Source organism: Ursus americanus, chromosome 32, assembly GCF_024610735.1.
Source record: "Ursus americanus isolate L20-20 chromosome 32, mUrsAme1.1.p, whole genome shotgun sequence".
NCBI lineage: Eukaryota > Metazoa > Chordata > Mammalia > Carnivora > Ursidae > Ursus > Ursus americanus.
The window spans coordinates 24832433-24844608 of record NC_142158.1 but is presented as its reverse complement, the minus strand read 5'-3'; the positions used below and the strand labels follow the sequence as shown (position 1 = coordinate 24844608).

At 38.8% G+C, this 12176-nt stretch overlaps 1 long non-coding RNA gene across 4 annotated transcripts in view; it reads right to left on the bottom strand.

The window, feature by feature from the left end:
- The window catches only part of LOC123791032 (uncharacterized), a 563175-nt gene that overhangs the window by 79561 nt on the left and 471438 nt on the right, over positions 1 to 12176 (bottom strand). For all 4 annotated transcript variants that reach the window (XR_015722611.1, XR_015722613.1, XR_015722614.1 and 1 more), the window contains one exon: positions 8295 to 8466. This is a non-coding gene — a long non-coding RNA (uncharacterized LOC123791032). The remainder of the gene's footprint in view (positions 1 to 8294; positions 8467 to 12176) is intronic.

Genomic DNA, 12176 nt, shown 5'->3' with positions numbered 1-12176 from the left:
AAGTAGATAAGTTCTACAAGGTCAGGGATTTTGATTTGCCATCACTGTATCTCCAGGACCTAGAACAGTAGTGAGGACAAAGTAGTTACACTAATTAACTACAGGAAAAATGGATGAGGGAATGAATGATAAGCTAATAAAAATGACTTTCCTATATTTACCCTCGTTATTCAAAAGTATGAATGCTAAAGCTACTCCCAGGATACAGTGAATCTCTGCTATGCCATTTAAGTAAGATTTTCAGACAAAGGAGAATTGAGTTTACTGACAATATTTAGTACCCGCATTTCTCAGAACTTCTGCTTTACTGTCAACTCCTATCAAAATAATTATGTAAACATCTCATTTTTTTATTACGTGAGTGTGTTCATTTCAGAGAGGAGTTCAGATCTTTTACTAAATCGCCCAAGAAACTCAGTGACAGTATGAGTCATCGAAAACATTAAGCCCACAGAATCTAACACTTCAAGAAACCTTAAATTTTATATTAAAATTTCTGTGCTTAAAGAGCACAGCACAAGTGACGTGTGGAGACGGAAGCAACAGCAACCTGGTTTCACGTCCTCTCTGGGGAAGGTGGTAAAATATCATTTTATGAGTATAGAAAAAGGGGACAGTGGGGCAAACTTGAGCAGGGTCTGCTTTTGGGGGTGCTTTAAAGAACACAGGGAGAGTGCACCTCGGTGACTCAGTCGGTTAAGCATCTGCCTTTGGTTCAGGTTATGATCTCAGGGTCCTGGGATCGAGCCCCATGTCGGGTTTCCTGCTTAGCGTGGAGTCTGCTTCTCCCTCTGCCCCTCCCCCCGGTCATGCTTTCTCTCTCTTTCTCTATCATATAAATAAATAACATCTTTTTTAAAAAAAGAAAGAACACGGGGAGCCCTAGCCTGGAAGGGCATGCAATAGGGAAAGGTCAAAGCTTTCACTGTCCTCAAATTCTCATGCTCACTTCCATCAATTATTTAAGGTAGCTTTAAAAATCCATACGAAATACTAAGAAAAGATAAAAACAAAGAGGATAAAAAAAAATGGCATCAAGGGAAAATGACAACAGAAGAAATTCACTGAGGCCAGGACTGAAGTGACTACACAAGCTGCCTGCAGCGCTGGACCCCGGGACCCTTGCTAGATCACATATTGACCCTGCCTTTTCTGGCATCCAGTGCGAGGAGGGCCTTGGGGGACAGAGCCAGGAAGTCTGGGATTCAGATGTAGCCCAATCAGGTGCATTATCCATTGCATGGATGGACAATGTGGCCTGGGACAGGCATTGCTTTCAAATCTAAGAGAATGTCCTCCCGCGGGTCCTCATAAAGAGGACACCAGGCAATGAAAGAAATCCAACAGCATCCTTACACTAAATGTAGCACGTATTTTGGAAGACTGTTTCATATAAAATTGCTCACTGTAGGCGGGGAAATTGTACTAAGGAAGCAGTTCAAACAATGATTTGAGGGGCCAAGAGCAGTAAGCGGTCAATTAATGCAGTTTCGGCTGGACCAGACATGCTTCCGGTGGGGGGTGTGTCTGTGTGTGAGGGTGGGTGTGCGGGCACTCACGTGTTTATAAATCTCTTTTGTTCAAGTGAGCTTTCCACGGAGCTGGAGCAGCAGGGACTGTAAGGGAGAGGTCCCTAAGAGTTACCTGCAATGTAGCTATCCTGCGGTGTGACTCAGTTTGAAACAACAGGTCGGAATTGGGATGGACTATTATTCTTGTAGGAAAGTTGAGGTGTCCCCCCAACAGGCCAGACAGTGAATAGAGATCCTTTCAGTCCCTAAGGGAAAAGGCAAGAAGCTGTTCAGGATGTAATTTTGGAAATACAGATGAAGGGACCAACACTCCCCAAAGTTCACCAGCAGGAAGTATATGGTCAAAACAAACGAACCTGAAAATTAAATACGCAGGCAAACCAATTATGCATGTCTCTGGGCATTTTTTTTTCTTTTATGTCTCAAGAAAGCACCTCTGAAATGGTTCATCTTGGATAGCAGGTCATTCTCTGTACAGTACAGGAGAATTGGTTGTAAAATATATACCTAGAGAACTAAATAAGTTCCATACTGCAGATGCTCAAAAATCGTAAGGGGCGCCTGGCTGGTTCACTTGGTAAGACGTACAACTCTTGATCTCGGGGTTCTGAATTTGAGCTCCATGTTGGGTGTAGAGATTACTTAAAATTAAATCTTTAAAAAAAATATAAGCCAGGTGTAGGATATGGGATAGTTTTCCAAAAAATGATGACTTTTGTTTTAGAGTGAATACACCTGAGTCCCTCTGCTTGGGAAGAAACGATGTGGCCAGGGGTGCCCGGGTGGCTCAGTCAGTTAAGCATCTGCCTTTGGCTCAGGTCATGAGCCCTGCCCTCGGGCTCCCCATTCAGCGGGGAGTCTGCTTCTCCCTCTGTCCCTCCCCGCTCATGCTCACCCACTCTCTCTCTCTCAAATAAATAAATAAAATCTTAAGGGAAAAAAAAAGAAGAAATGATGTGGCTCATGTTAGTTATACCATGTGCTTCCAAAGAAAATAAGTGTATTTCTCTATTCTCTGCTTTCTTGTAATACCCTATGAAAACATAATATGTAGTTTAATATTTAATATTGATGTTTAATTTCTGTACTCATATATCAATTCACATGTAATATATTAACATAAATATATTATAGTAATTCTTAAGTATTTAATATATAATTTTTTTTTTTTTTTCAAAACAGACCCCCTAAACTCTACTGAAGGAATCTCACAGAGGACACGGTTCTCTACATTATTCTGTTAATGAGGAACCTTGCAAAAAATTCCTTTCTGGGATTAGTACACAAAATAATCTTGAACAACTGGTCTATTTTTAAACACATAAACTCAGTGAACTATGGAATTGCCCAGGTTACAATTTTTCAGTTAACTGTTAAAAAGTTTAGTGCTGACTTTTTGGTCTATTTGTAGCAAGAGTGTAGGTTTTTATAATATGCATTTAATATTTTTGTCATTGTTTATCTTTTAAAGTTTAAATTGTTTTTAATTTAGCTTACTTTGAGTGATGCTTTGCTGTATTTTCTTGGTGTGGTTTAAGTCTGCTTTAAATCTACAATAGTGGAATAGACTCGCTAGCCTGTTTTCTCTTTATATACAATATGGGATTAAGTAGTCTGCTTTATTTAAAAAAAAAAAAAAAAAAAAACAAGGGGCGCCTGGCTGGCTCAGCCAGAGGCACATGCAACTCTTGATCTCGGGGTCATGAGTTCAAGCCCCATATTGGGTATAGAGATTACTTAAAAAAAAAGTTTTTTAAGAAACCAAAAAAAACAAGAAACCCCACAAAATCCGGTATACTTTTTAAATCAAATAACTAATCATCTAATCAGTGGAGGATCTGGAGGACAAGAAAATAAATATATTGTGGACTTACATTTTTATTACTTTGAAACAGAATTGAAGACAGCATAACTCCCAAATACCCATAAATTTTAAAAATAAAATTAAATTGATTTCCCCTAATGTGTTGGCTTTTTTCGTATGTGTTGGGGGCGGGATTGTTTATTGTTGTTTTACCTAAAACTATCACAGAAAGTCTAATTGTGAAATAAAACTGGATTCAAAATTTTAGTACACACAGAACATAACTAAGCATTCTAATCATCTGTTATAGAATTTGAATCCTTTGTGAAAGTACTTACTCTTAATATCTTACTTTTTGCCTTATGTCATACAGAAATCATTTTCTCCAACCGCTATATCCCAAAATTACACTCAATAGATTTATCATAATATTACTATATATTTTGGCAGTCAATAGAACAGGATGAATTTAACAGGGATATGAATATGGTGATATTTTTTAAGTCGTCCAATATTTGGTAACTCAGTTCTCTAATTTACTCACACTTGGAATATAAGTATTGAAATAAACTTAATAAGAACAGGTCAAATAAAAATATTCAAATAACTTCCTTAAACTTCCATCTCAAAATTTCTAGTACAGCAATTTTTTCAAAGTGTTTACTATAATATCAATTTTCTATTTTACTGCTTTTATAGCATATAGTTGATAACATTAATGATTTTGTCTACATAGTACCTTCAATATCACTTTAAGATATTTCTGACTTCCATCCAGTTTTTCTTTACTATCAAATACAGTTTCCATACATGTTGAAGGCCATATGTAGATATGTCCAGTTCAGAAAATGACTTAAGAAAGAAGAAAATCTTTTTTGTGGAACTGTCCTTCAAATTCAAAAAGCAAAAGATGGGTGTCTGGGTGGCACAGTCAGTTAAGCATCTAACTCTTGATTTCAACTGAGGTCATGATCTCAGGGTCGTGAGATCAAGCCCCACATTGGGCTCCACGTTCAGTGCGAGTCTGCTTGAGATTCTCTCTCTCTCTCTCTCTATCTCCCTCTGCCCTGTCCCCATTCTCCTCCCCTCCCCAAAATAAGTAAAGTCTTAAAAAAAAAAAAAAAAAGCAAAGCAAACAGCCAATGGCCTATAAGGCTAAAAGACAGAGTGGAGGGCACACGTGGATTCGACAGTTTTCTTTAAGGAACGCTATGTTAGGGGCACCTGGGTGGCTCTGTTGGTGAAGTGTCTGCCTTCGGCTCAGGTCATGATCCCAGGGTCCTGGGACTGAGCCCCGCATGAGACTCCCTGCTCAGTGGGAGGCCTGCTTCTCCCTCTCTCTCCCCCTGCTAGTGCACTTGCCCTCTCTCTCTCTCTAACAAATAAATAAAATCTTTTTTTAAAAAATGAACACTATGTTTTCTGAACCTATTGAATAATGCAGAGTCTGGACATATTCCTGGACAATCATTACCGAAACAACGTGGAAAAGATGGAAACAGATAGAGGAGCAAAAGGAAGCAAATGTGAACAAAATGAAATTGAGGGAGAAGATTAACCTGTTAAAGCAAATATGCTATAACTTCTGAGAAGCAACTGCGGAGCTTTTGTACTTGATGCCTTCCAGTGGTGAAGAGGTGGCAGGCACACAAGTATTTTCTTCATTAGTAAAACCAAGCTTTAGGCAGCCAATGAGAGTATTCTTTTGCACTTTTTATGGTGATAAGAATAGTCAGGGTAGGGGTTTAAGACAATGAGACTAATTCCACAATCACATGTAAAAACCAGCCTCATTATCTTACAGTCACATTTTGCCCAGGACACAAAAACCCAACATGGGACCTAGTTTCTGACTCTCACACGAAAGTTTTTTTTTCTGGTTGTTTGTTTCTTTGTTCTAAATCCCTGGGGCACCTGCTGGCTCAGTCAGTAGAGTATGTGAGTCTTGATCTCAGGGTTGTGAGTTCAAGCTCCACATTGGGTGTAGAGATTACTTAAAAATAAAATCTTTAAAAATAATTAAATAAATAAATCCTACCGTCGTACAAGAACAATATGGTAAAAAAAAGAAAATCAAGACTTTATTGGGCAATCCTGTATAACTGGAACATATAGACTGTATTTGGTCTTTGTGGTTCCAATAATCAGGAAAATGAACCTATGCAAATACATTCATCAGGCTTCAGAAAGTGAACTTCGCAACTGACATATAAAGAGGCACCTTGAGTGTGACCTGAGATCTGGGCACTCTCAGTGTACAGCTTAAAAGCACTTTATAAATGAAACATATTATTATATTTTACTGTAATCAATACCAGCCAAATCAGTAAGGTGAGGAAATAAAGGACTTGCTCCAATGTCACTAATATAACTTTTGGTATAAATAGTAAATGAATTTTTCCATCACCTGAAAAACTATGTACCTTTGCCCAGTACCTGAACTAATTACTTCAAAATAGTTGGATATAGTACATATTTTATTGACCTTTAGTAAAAAGCTATGCAATAATCTCAGAACCAACCTCATATTAAGAATGAAAAATAAAAACATATATTGAAAAGAATCTTCTTTCAAATGAGAGCAAAAATGAAAAACTCCAGCTTTAGTTTGGTTTCTACCAACCAAGTCTCCATTGTCTCAATTATTTCTGTAGTTCCAAATCTACAACTAGATAGTTTTCTAAACTCACAAAAACATCCTTAATCTTGTTAGTTCTCTCTCATTTCCCTGGACTCCAGGAGATTCAAGAAAACAAGTCTAGAGATGGAAAAGATGTTCATCGTCTTAGCCTAGTCCACAGAGAAAGGTTGAGGCCCAGAAGATCGATAACCCCCAAAGGAGGAGGAAAAGAGCAGATATTCTAGAAATAGGAATCACAGAACATGCACATTTAGGAAAGTGGGAAAAAACAATAGTGAGACAAGGAGCAGTCCAGAGGAGAGAAGACAACTCAGAATCAAAGCCACAAGAACCAACTGTTTTGAGAGGCAGGGAATGGTCAAAAATGTTGAAATCTACAGAGAGGCCATGGAGAATGGACACTGAGCAAAGGCCACTGTACATGGTTGAAACAATATATTAATAATATTCTAGAACAGTCTCAGTGAAAACATACAGAATGAATTTAGATCATAATGATGTAAAGTAGACACGTAGACATAAGATGTTGACTATTCATCCTAGAGTCATGGTAGTTAAGCAAGCACAGTAGTCCCCTTTCCCCCATGTGTTCCAAGACCCCCAGTGGGTGCCTGAAACCGTAGGGAGTACGGAACCCTACAGACACTGTCTTTCCTCTACATAAATACCTATGATAAAGTTTCATTTATAAATTAAGTCAAGCAACAGTGATAACGAATAAAATAGAACAACGATAACAGTGTGCTGTAATAAAAGTGACGTGAATGTGAGCTCTCTCTCAAAATATCATATTGTCCTGTCCTTACCCTCCTTGGGATGATGTGAGATGATAAAATGCCTACGTGAGGAGATGAAGTGAGGTGAATGACGTAGGCACTGTGACCCAGTGTTAGGCTGCTATTGACCTTCTGACAGTAAGTCAGGAGGAGGCTCATCTACTTCCAGATCATGGCTGCTTCCAGATCATGGCTGCTACCAGATCATGGCTGCTTCCAGATCATGGCTGCTTCCAGATCATGGCTGCTTCCAGATCATGATTGCTTCCAGATCAGGGCTGCTTCCAGATCATGGCTGCTTCCAGATCATGGTTGACCACCAGTAATTGAAATTGCAGAAAACAAAACCACAGGTAGTGGTGGACTAGTGTAAAATGCTGGGGCAGAAGCTACACTCAGATAAAAACAGACCATTGTGAGACATGGTTCACACCCCTCCTCAGTCTGGGGCGCACTTATCTTTGCCCTAGATTTATCAGCTATTTATTTATTCCCTGACTTTTCATTTCATGACGATTCTAAATATAACAATCTGTGTTATTTAAAAATATGCACTGGGACTCATTCACCTAGATATAGTATGAAGTACCGAAGAGCGACACGTTTTGAAAGAGCCCTTGAGCTCCTTTTTTTTTAAAGGCAATTCAATGACTGTGACTCTCGAGTAGCAACTACACGGCACAGGTACAAACTAGTTCAATATTCTTCACAATTATATGAGGCTCTATGAACTACTGTGCTTCGCACTCTGTTTTTAAAATTTAACTCAAGAGTTACCTATCATTCTACTGGATTACCATAATAAATTCAAAATGAAATTGCAAACAAATACACTACAAATAAAGTCCAAAGGATATTAAAATTCTGTTTAAAAGGCACTGTGCAACACCATAAATTACATGCCTTTCTCCTGCACTCAGAAATAAAATTAATGAGGGGCGCCTGGGTGGTTCAGTCAGTTAAGCGTCTGCCTTCAGCTCAGGTCATGGTCCCAGGGTCCTGGGATTGAGGCCCACATAGGGCTCTCTGCTCAGCGGGGAGTCTGCTCCTCCCTCTCTCTCTGCCTTCCCTTGCCCCCGTCTCTGTTTTTCTCTCTCTCAAATAAATAAATAAAATCTTTTAAAAAAAGAAAGAAAATTAATGAGAAATAGTCCCAATATATGTCTACCAACCCCTCCTGTGTGCCTATTGTGTAAAGCCACAGCTTCTCATTTCTCCTTGTAGGGATTTTAACTATACAAGAGCCTAGAATTTGGGTGAGTGGCCACTCAGTGAGTTCTAAAAAATTGCTATAATAAGTGTACATCGATATATCCTACCGTAAGACAAATATAGTTTATTCTATATTTTATTGTTGTGGGGGGCTGGGGAGAGGAGAGTGACATGGTGGCTAGGTAGAAGGAGGCACTGAGAAAGGTAAACTATCAGTTGTTGCCGGGAAAGGTAAATTATAGTTGCCTATGACATTTGTCGCTAATTATAACAATCATCGTCCTAGACAACAGGAGGATAATGATACTCAATCAAGAGCAAGTACTCACAATTTCCTCCCCGGGCTCCACAGCCCCATCAGTTTCAGCTCCTCTGTCCTCCTCCAAATGGGAACAGGATCATTCTTTCTTGAATTCGTTCGAAACCATCCTTTAACCCTTTTTTTCTAGCCCACGATCAAGGAGCTTGTTGTCTTGGCATTGAGCAATCTGACTGAAAAAACTGACAAAGGAAGAGAGAAAAAAAGGAATCTATTCAAAGTAGGAAGATACACATGAAGAACAAAAGCAAAATACAGACATCCAAAACAACACCTTGCCATAAATGAAATAGGATGAAAGCACGCTTATGAGTTGACTTATGCTGTGTTGAATAATTCTGAAGACATAATATACAAGAAAATTTCTAACCTTTGTCTTGAGCCTAAAATGTGTCTGAAGCTACCCATTTCAATGCTAACCCTTAAATGAAAAAACACACCTGAAAACATAATTATTGAAGACTAGACAAATACTACTCTAAATAACACTGTCCCCAATTTTCTACTACAATGACATGTACTTTTATATGTGTGTGAAATACATACTAGAAATATGTACTCAATTCTCACATACTTTCTATATTAAGGGCAATTTTTGAAGTATATAAGCAAATATAAATTAACCAGATACTTTTATAGAGCTTGAAATACCATATTGGATAATACCCTATATGTATAAACCAGGGAAAAGCTGTGTGCTCTGATTTTGGGTTGATAAAATATAGTTATCACAGACCTCAACCACATCAAGAAATATACGGTAAATGCTGACCAGAGGTTCTCATTGTGCTGTGAGGATAGATCAAGGTGAAGTAAGTTTAAATTGCAGTAGGTGCAATTTTGAGCAAACAAGAAGCAATCTTTGATATGTCAGAAAAATCTACAAAGGGTGGTAATGGATTTAGCTTGATCTGTGAATGAAAGAAACAGCCACTCATTACTGTCACTGCTGTCATATTCAACACGGCCAACCCTGGTGCCATCATCTTCGTCAGTATTTATATTCAAAATCCCTACACAGTCCTTAATACCATAAACAACTATCTTACACTGGGTAATTCACTAGCTAGGACATGTTCAAGTAAAACAACGTTTGAGGTAGGGACAGATCCGATTCGTGTGGGACTCGAAACTTATACATTCTAGGGGTCCCACTTTAAGAGAAAAACACAAAACCGTGGATTAGGCATAAACATAAATATTTGGAATGAAAAAAATCAACTGCAACAGATTTCAAAATGTAAAAGCTGACAAATACCGCAAACATTATAAACGCAAGGAAAACAAACATTTTTATGAATAACTTGTCGGACCACCACTGCAATAAGTTTTGTCTACATTTTTTGGCCTCAACTTCTTTGATTCCCTCTTTCGTAAAGACACTAGACAGCTAATTTAGTCTCTACTTGAACATGGTTAACATTTTATTTTCTTTTTATTAATAGTTTAGAAATGACTCTCTTTGCTTTTTGATGCACTATCGGTAATTTACTTTTTTATTTTTGCATTATCAGTAATTTAAAGTTTTGTTGATAACTTGGGAAAACTACTGTTAGGTCTCTGTACACATGAGTGTAGAATTTAGAACAAGTTTATGCAGACAAGGTCCTGGGTCTGTAGAATTATATACTGTGAACTGTATTTTTCCTACAAAAGCCACACAGGTCCATGCTCAATGCCACAGCATTTGTTCCCATGGCTTTGATACTTCCCATTGAGAAACAGGTGACAACAGTAGGCAGCAGAAGTAATCCCAGAAGTCGTTCCTAAAGCAAGATGACCAGCACTGATTTAATAATATTTGAAAGCAACTATGAATTACATAAATGGATACCAATGAACCCAAACTAAACATATCCCTGGCTAAACTTCTCTTTATGTGATCCTTAAAAATATCATTTGACATTAGGAAATGTTTGGGGCTAATAAATATATTTATTATCTTGATTGTTATTATGAGCATATATATGTATGCATATGTCAAAATGTATTAAATTACACACTTGAAATATGTGCACTTCATTGTATGCTGGTTACAAATTTATTTTTATAAGCAATATATCAGTCCAAATCTAATCAGGGTACAGAAAACACACAGTCACTTGAACAGAGTTTTGATATAAAGAATATTCTCTTTGTAGCCCTGCAGGGTTCCTGTATTCTATATGAATGCATGGCATGGTATGACTAATTTAAGAGTCTTTCATAAATAAAGTTGGCATAACTCTGAAGAAAGAATAATTAACTATAATGAAGGGCAACAATAAAGATGTAAGGAAAATTCAAAAAGAAAAATCTAAGTTTCTGGGAGAATATTCAAGGAGGAACAAATTTGAAGTTGTGCCCTCCTCAAGGCTGAATGAAGACCTTACTGGAAAAGTCGGTCTTACCACCCACCCCAAACCAGAGATGGTCCATGGGTGTTAAGCAGTAGGAATGAATGAATGAATGAATGAATGACCAACCACCCTCTCCCAGTTGCAGGTGAAACAACACTGGTGAATGAGAACACAAAAGGAGTCAAGGATGGAAAAGGGAACCCTATTACACTGTTGGTGGGAACACAAGCTGTTACAGCCACTCTGGAAAACAGTATGGTAGTTCCTCAAGATGTTAAAAATAGAGCTACCCTATGACACAGCAATAGCACTACTAGGTATTTACCCCCAAATACAGATACATTGACAAGAAGGGGCACCTGCACCCCAATGTTCATAGCAGCAATGTTCACAATGCCAAACTGTGGAAGGAGCTGAGATGCCCTTCAACAGATGAATGGATAAAGAAGATGTGGTTCATACATACAATGGAATATTTACTCAGCCATCAGACATTTGCATAGACATGGATGGAACTGGAGGGGATTATGCTAAGTGAAGTAAGTCAAGAAGAGAAAGACAATTATCATATGGTTTCACTCATATGTGGAACATAAGGAAGAGTGTGGAGGACCACAGAGGAAGGGAGGGAAAACTGAATGGAAAGAAATCAGAGAGGGAGACAAACCATGAGAGACTATGGACTTTGGGAACCAAACTGAGGGTTATAGAAGGGGGTGGGGGTGAGGGTATGGGGTAACCGGGTGATGAGAATTAAGGACGGCATGCGTTATAATGAGCACTGGGTGTTATATGCAACTAATGAATTGTTGAACACTACGTCAAGAACTAATGATGTATTCTATGTTGGCTAACTAAAGATAATTTTAATAAGTAAGTAAGTAAGTAAATAAATAAATAAATAAACAAACAAACAAACAAATAAATAAATAAAGGAGTCAAGGATGGACCTCCAGTGGCGCAATTGGTTGGCGCACAGCACTGATACAAAAGGAGTCAAGGTGTAGGGGGTACCCTAACTGAGGCTGTGGTGTGTAGCAAGCAGTATGCAGTGTCTTGTCAGGAGGACTGTGGAGAATGACCCTACTGGATACAAATGGGAAGAGGCTGGTGGGATACTGTGCAGAGGAGTTTGGAGTGTTGGAACCCTGTTGACCAAAAGGCCTGAGTGACACATGAACTTGGGGTCTATGTCAGCAGGACTACCGTGAGGGCAGCGGCCAGGGCAGTGAGCTTTCTGAGGAACTGAGTCCTCCGTGTGTGTTGCTGGGGCCATGAGATGCTGACAGCCGTGTCGCAGGGGCAAAGGGACGACGCAGCAGCAGGCTGGAACTGTTGAGTCTGCAACTGTGAGAGAGCTGAAATGTTAGCAGCTCTATAAGCTAACAAGTTAGCCCGCCACAGATGTCTCCATGTGTGGGGGTGTGTGTGTGTGTACCAAAATATGTGGCTGGCGTGCATGTGAGCGTGTGAAATCTCTTGTTTGGGGAATAGAGCTTATATCCAGAGCAGTGGGTGTCCCCTCCTCATGATTCAATGCTTCCATACGGGGA